Below are 6744 nucleotides of genomic sequence, written 5' to 3'. Positions count from 1 at the left end.
CCCATCATACTGATGCTCTGCAGCCATGTCACCGTTTACACTAATGATCCCTGTGCAAAAACTAGGATCACAATTATTTATTGGATAGTTCATCATCAGACTAAAGAGGAAAGAACAATATAGAATTATTTCTTTACAAAAATGCTTATTATTAGTAAACTGTTGATTTAAAAAGTGACGTGTGACATTCTTCATGTATGCATTGGCATAACATAAGCAGGATGGATCAGCACCATACTCCATACTCTTGGGGGGTTCAGTCATAGCACTGGGTTGATCACGTAAGCTGCTGCTGCTGTTCCTGGGCCACCACCCCCTCTACTAGCAAACAGTTTTTTTTTTTTCTTCCTCTTTTTTGCAGACATACCGTGACCTAGTGTAATCTGTCCTTGCATATGGTTAGTAGCTCTATACTGTAGCTGTGGAGCATATACCATCTGTGCTCTGTAGGCTGTGGATGGTCAGCTGTGTTTGCTGTTTGAAACATGGATAATAGAAAGAACAAGGGTGGTGTGGAGAAGACAAGAATTAAAAAGAGGAAAGCTCTGGAAGCAAATGCAGCCAAATGTGACAAAATCGGCAACTTTCTCACAAAAACGACCTCCCGGTTGGAAACAACTAATGAGGACGATGAACCGGGTAAACCACCTTTCAAGTTAGTTAATTATTGAGTCAGTGAATTGTGTGGCATTGTGGCGTGGAACATAACATTATGCATTTTAAATAATAGTATGATGTGACGCCACATAACTGGGAAACTTTGTCTTGTAGCTCCTCAGAGTCAGAAAGCAGATCCAGCAGCAGACACCAGCCATGAGCCCACAAGTCCAGAGTGGGCAGGTAGGACTGCTCATAGAGGGAAGATTATTAGAATAAATAGGCTCCAATGAAGAGTATGGTGTAGGCCTGTTCAGTGTGAAAGGTGCTCTGAGATGCTCCAGGATTCAGCACTACATGAATGAAACTGACACCAAGGCTTTGCAAAATAGAAGATTTGTGCTGAGAATTCTGAGCATTTTTAAACTGTGCTTTAGTGTTAGAAGCAGAGCCAGGAGCCAGTAGTGATGAGGGGATTGTTCCTGTCAGGATGGAAGGAAAAGGTGAGCTGTTAGAATAGACTGTGTGAACAAGCATTAGTTCCAGTAAAACCACTTTCTATACCCAAGCCATAGTCCTGACCGATTTTAATTTTTATTATTAAAAGTGAGACAGTAAATACACAAAGCCCACAATTGAAAGGCAATAGCATAAAGTAATATTAAATAAGCCTGCATATTTTGCCAATGTAAATATCTGAATTGGTTAAGTAAGTCCAAATGTCTGTCGATATAATTTTTTATTGTGCTACAGGTGCAGGAGAGTCTAGAGAAACTGGAGGAAGTGTGAAAGGGAGAGCAGAGTCTACTGATGACAGAGGAGCAGCTCAGCAGCACAACCCTGAACCACTAGGCACAAAGGAGACAGATGAAGATGAGTCTGTTGTTAGCTTTGATTACTTTGCTCACCCTCAGTCACAGGATACACGTACATTTTTTTCGTATCATCCTCGTCAAACCCCTAATATCACTGTACCAAAAGTTTTTTAATAGCAAAGTTGGAACAAACTGCAAGTGGCTGACTTACTGTGAAAAAAATCAGTGTCTCTACTGCTCTGTTTGTCTCAAGCTTTGCAGAACAGTGCGTAGACCTAACATGTAAGGTTAGAATGACATGATTTTAATAATAATTGGTCGTGATCTAAAGTGGGCCGGTCTGAGGTATGAAACTCCAGGGCTGAAAATGAGTCTGTCTGGCCCTGCCAGAAATAGTGAACCACAGGCACCGGAAGTAAGCCACAGGCCACAGTGAGGTCTCGTCCCTACTGTTCAGCTGGCAGGTCAATTCTCCATTTTTCCGGAGGTTAGGTCGCTGTGCCGTGACGTAGACCAGGGGTCAGCAACCCTGGTCCAAGAGAGCCTCTATCCTGCATGTTTTAGATGTGTCCCTCTTCCAACACAGCTGATTCAAATGATAAACCTATCATCAAACTCTGCAGAAGCCTGATAACGACCATCAGGTGTGCTGTAACAGGGAAACATCTAAAGCAGGGGTGTCCAACCCTGGTCCTCGAGATCTACTATCCTGCATGTTTCAGATGTTTCCCTCTTCCAGCACACCTGACGGTCATTATCAGGCTTCTGCAGAGCTTGATGATAGGCTTATCATTTGAATCAGGTGTGCTGGAAGAGGGATGCATCAAAAACATGCAGGATAGTAGCTCTCGAGGACCAGGGTTGGACACTCCTGATCTAAAGCATGCAGGATAGTGGCTCTGTAGAACCAGGGTTGCTTGATGCTATCCTTTCAGGTTTAAAAACTTTGCTATCTTCTACTATTAGTCCTTCAACAACCATTAGCCCTCAATTTGCACAATCAGAATTATACACAGGAAATTTAGATCCATTCTTGAGTAAAAAAAACTAATAATAAATGCATTACAGAAGGGATTCAAAGGGATACAATTTGTAAGCCACCTTCCATCTTTTTTTGGAGTAATTCATATTCTGATGTGGAATGGGAAAAGGTATGGTTATTACCCAAGGACGTTTTTTATTTCCAATAAAGTGAGAGAGGTATCTTTAAAACTGTTCCATAGGTGTTATCCTACTAATTTAACTCTGATTAAGTATAAGATCAATGTCATCAATTAAGGTATAATTTTACCCAAAAATACAACATAAATGAATGTTAATTCAAAAAATGTTTGGGAAGGAATGCTTCTCGGACCAAAAAGAGTTTGTTCGAGGTGCTCTTTGGAAAAAGGGATCCAAAAAGTATTTATCACACTGGAAGAAGAATCCAAGGCACTCTCTTTCAACATTCAGATGCCTTTATTATCATGGCATGGTCATATCTAGACCTAAAAAACTTCAATGCGTTTCAGCTTCAAGCCTTCATCAGGAAGTCAGACAGGAGCCTGAAAAAGTGTAGGTTCCTATATAGTAGGGTCTAACCAATAGGAACCTGCCAGCTGGGCATGAAGGGAATGGCCTGCAGAGGGTGTCCACATGGAAATGGCCAGCAGATGGTGTCACTGCAGGTCAAATAGAAATATTTACAAGTATACATGAATAAAAAACAGTGCAAAATTTACATATTAAGATGAAACCAGTGTAAAGTCTTTAAAACAAGAAACAGATAATACATTATAAGAAAACAGAAAAGTCCAACTCTTCATTCAGTCCAGGGGGTACAGTGGCTTGGAGTTTAAAAATCCAGAAAGCTTCCCGTTGGTTTAATGTCTTTTGCCTGTCCCCCTTTCTTAAGGAGGATGGAATGTGGTCGATGCCAATAGCTTGTAGTGTAGATGGGTTGCTGTTGTGGAGTTCCAGGTAGTGTTTTGCCATCGGGTAGTTTGTGTTTCCAGTTCTTATTGCATATTTGTGTTCTGACAGTCTGTCCTGTAAACGTCTTTTTGTCCGGCCAATGTAGAACACTTTGCAGGTCGGACATTCCAGTCTGCAAATGATGAACGTTGTTTTACAGTTAATAAAATGATTGTGTATTGTTTATGTGATGTAGAGTCCATGAAAGTTTTGGTCTGTATGACATTTGTACAGTGATTGCAGTGGCCGCATTTGTAGCTCCCTTTAGGTTTCTGACCCAGCCATGATGGAGTGCTAGGTTGGAGATGGCTGTGGACCAGTTTGTCCTGCAGTGTAGGACATCTCCTAAAGGTGATGAGTGGAGGCTGTGGAAAAATTCATCGTAGTTGTTTGTCACTCTGAATGATGCCCCAGTTTTTATTAATTATTCTTTTGACTTGGTCCACTTCTGTACTATACGTAGTGACAAATACTGTTTTGTTTTGTGTTTGTTTAGGGGGATTCCTTTCTTGTAAGGTGTGTCTGTCCAGATGTTTAGCTCTTGTGTAAGCTTCTTGTAATGTGGCATTCTTGTAGCCCCTTGCCTGAAACCGTGCAAACATCTCCCCTGATTTACTCACAAAATCTGTATCTTGGTCGCACCCTCTGAAACTGGCCATAAGGGATGTTTTCTTTAAGCCATTTGGGATGAAAGCTATTGGCATGTAGAACAGTGTTTCTGTCAGTGGGTTTTCTGAAAATGGATGTGTGTAACTTCACTAAATTGTCTTCATAAATAGTGAGGTCCAGAAAATGAATGCTATCTTTACTGTAGTCCAATGGCAACTTAATGTTTAGGTTAATGTTATTAAGGAAGCCATGGAAAGCTTTAAGTTCTGCCTCTGACCCTGACCAAAACAAGCGTACATCATCAATGTAACGTCCCCACCAGACAATGTGCTTTAAAAAGCTGTTCTTCTCCTGATTAAACACAAAATCTTCTTCCCATTTACCTAGGTAGAGTCCTGCATAAGATGGGGAATAGCAAGCACCCATTGCACATCCTTTTGTCTGTCTGAAAACCTTATCCATAAAAATGAATATATTATTGTTCAAAGTCCATTCTGTAAGAGTTAAAAGAAAATCATTAGGTGGCATTTCAGACTCAGGATGGTTTTTCAACTAAACCTTTGTGACCGCCAATAAAAAACAAACAGATCTTGACGAGTGTAGTCTGATCTAGTTCAAAGGAGTGGCTTGAAGTTCTGTATATCAAGAAAAATAATTAGGGCTGAAAGGACTAACTGACAACATAAATAATCAAAATTAATATGTCTATCGACAGGTCTCTAGTGACGTTATACACTTTTGTATAAAGGAAAGTTATGTAACTCTTGAGTATTTAGTTGTGTGTTTAAACTTTGTCAGACTCTGTAATTGTTAATCACAAAATGCACTTTTGTTTAACCCATAAAGACCCAGTAGTATTATTGCCCAAGCTCCCAAATAAATGTTTCTCTACATTTAACCTTCCTCAAGTGATGTAGCAGCTTTAACTGTCATATTATCCTCTATATTTTGCAGTTTCACCATAAATCATGTATTTTCCTATATTTAATTCCCTATTTTTAATATAAATCTTCATGAATATTCACAGTAGATTCAAAGGTTATTGTATCTAAACAGAGAACAGAAGAAAAAGATATAAATAACTGAACATAAACAGTGTTCCCATCTACTGTCATTGATCCAACTCAATGGGTTTTACTGGTAACTTAATGGTGTAGAAGATGAAAATGTTTCCACAGTGACTACGGAGTATCCGAACATCCAAATATGGTCTGATATCTGATGACCATGTAAAGATGAAGAACTGTATTTTATTATTGATAGGATTAGTGGATCAGCAGGTGTTTAACAGGTTAGATCAGTAGATGGTTCTGGTCACTGGTTGTCTGGGGCTGTATGAGGAAAGGGGGGAAAAAATGTCATTGCTGCTGCAATATGTTTTGAATTTTGAAAAATGAATTGAATATTTTGTTCAACAAACTGTAAGAATTCAAATTGTTGTGCAATAAGTGTTCCCATTAAAGGAAAGAAAATGTATTTAATCACTGCAATAAATATAAGTCAGAGCCAGTTCTGCTTTTACCCATTTCACCTAGTTGAAAAAGCACAAGGATTGTCAGTGTTTATGTTATTTGTGTGCAACACTGAGTCACATTAGAATTTACTTTTAGAAGTCTGCAGAGTTTGTCTTAAGTAGGCCTGTCTGTGTAGGTTAGCCACATTGTCAGACCAACTGAGGTGCAAGTAAGATAGAGGAAATTCGTGTTTAAGCTATAAGATTTCTTTTGCAATAACTGCAGTAAATTTGAATGTGAAAGAAAACTTTCAAACCTGTAGTTTATGTACAGTTTGCACATTTTTGTGGGAGTTATGTTGTAGGCCTCATATTCTAGCACTCTACTGGAGATTGTCACTGTTAAAAACGGTTAAAAAGGCTCATTTCATAACTTTATTTGAATAGTAAAGTTAATTCATTTTCAGACTTCAGCCTCAACAGTAAAATGTATTCCTTCGTGATCAAATGTTATTGGAATATTTTAAGTCTCAATGGGATAGAATGTTAAAGTAATGCCTTTGTTTTTTATTTCCTTCTTAGATCTTATGGTGTGTTCAGTACAAAGGTTTAAGAGTTACAGTGCTGTAATATAAAGATTTTCACAGATTTTCATTTTTCAGTTCAGTTCTGTTATTAATTAGTGATTAGAAAGTTCATCATTTAATTGCATTTAAAAAGGTGTTAAATGATTGTAATATAATATTTGCTTTATAATTTGCATGCTCATGGCATTTCAGTTACTTCATGTCAATGTATAGACAAGTTGCTAAGGATAAATATAAGACCTTGTAGCTTTAAGATCCTCAGGTGAGCTGGGGGGTGCTGCGAGCCTAGGGGGTATGTGACATTAGAGCCCAGAGGAGCTCACAGTTTTTCTGGCTGTGTTTGGACTGTGTGCTTAAGTTCATATGTATTTTATTCTCTATTTTTTGTATTTTGTTAAATAAATCTGAGAAGACGAACTTTAGTAGAGGAAACCCTTTTTACAGCAGGAGTTAGTGACAGATGACCTGTGTTGAGGAAGATTGACCCAATTCTTTGACTGTGGCTTCCTATGTGTTGTCTTCACTACTGTAGCGGCATTTTCAGAAGTAGGAGTGAGGGCACAATAAAGATGGAACGACTATGAAAATAGACAGGAGAACAAGGCACCACAGGATGCTCTGAGGTCACTAAATCCAGGCCCCCTGAACGGGGGTTGTGGTCTAGGTCTAGATCATAATTAACACTTAATATTTGCGTTGAACCTTACAGAATACAAGGATAACTTTTACA

The sequence above is a fragment of the Sphaeramia orbicularis genome, chromosome 15 (genome assembly GCF_902148855.1).
Source record: "Sphaeramia orbicularis chromosome 15, fSphaOr1.1, whole genome shotgun sequence".
Lineage (NCBI taxonomy): Eukaryota > Metazoa > Chordata > Actinopteri > Kurtiformes > Apogonidae > Sphaeramia > Sphaeramia orbicularis.
This window is presented reverse-complemented; position numbering follows the sequence as displayed.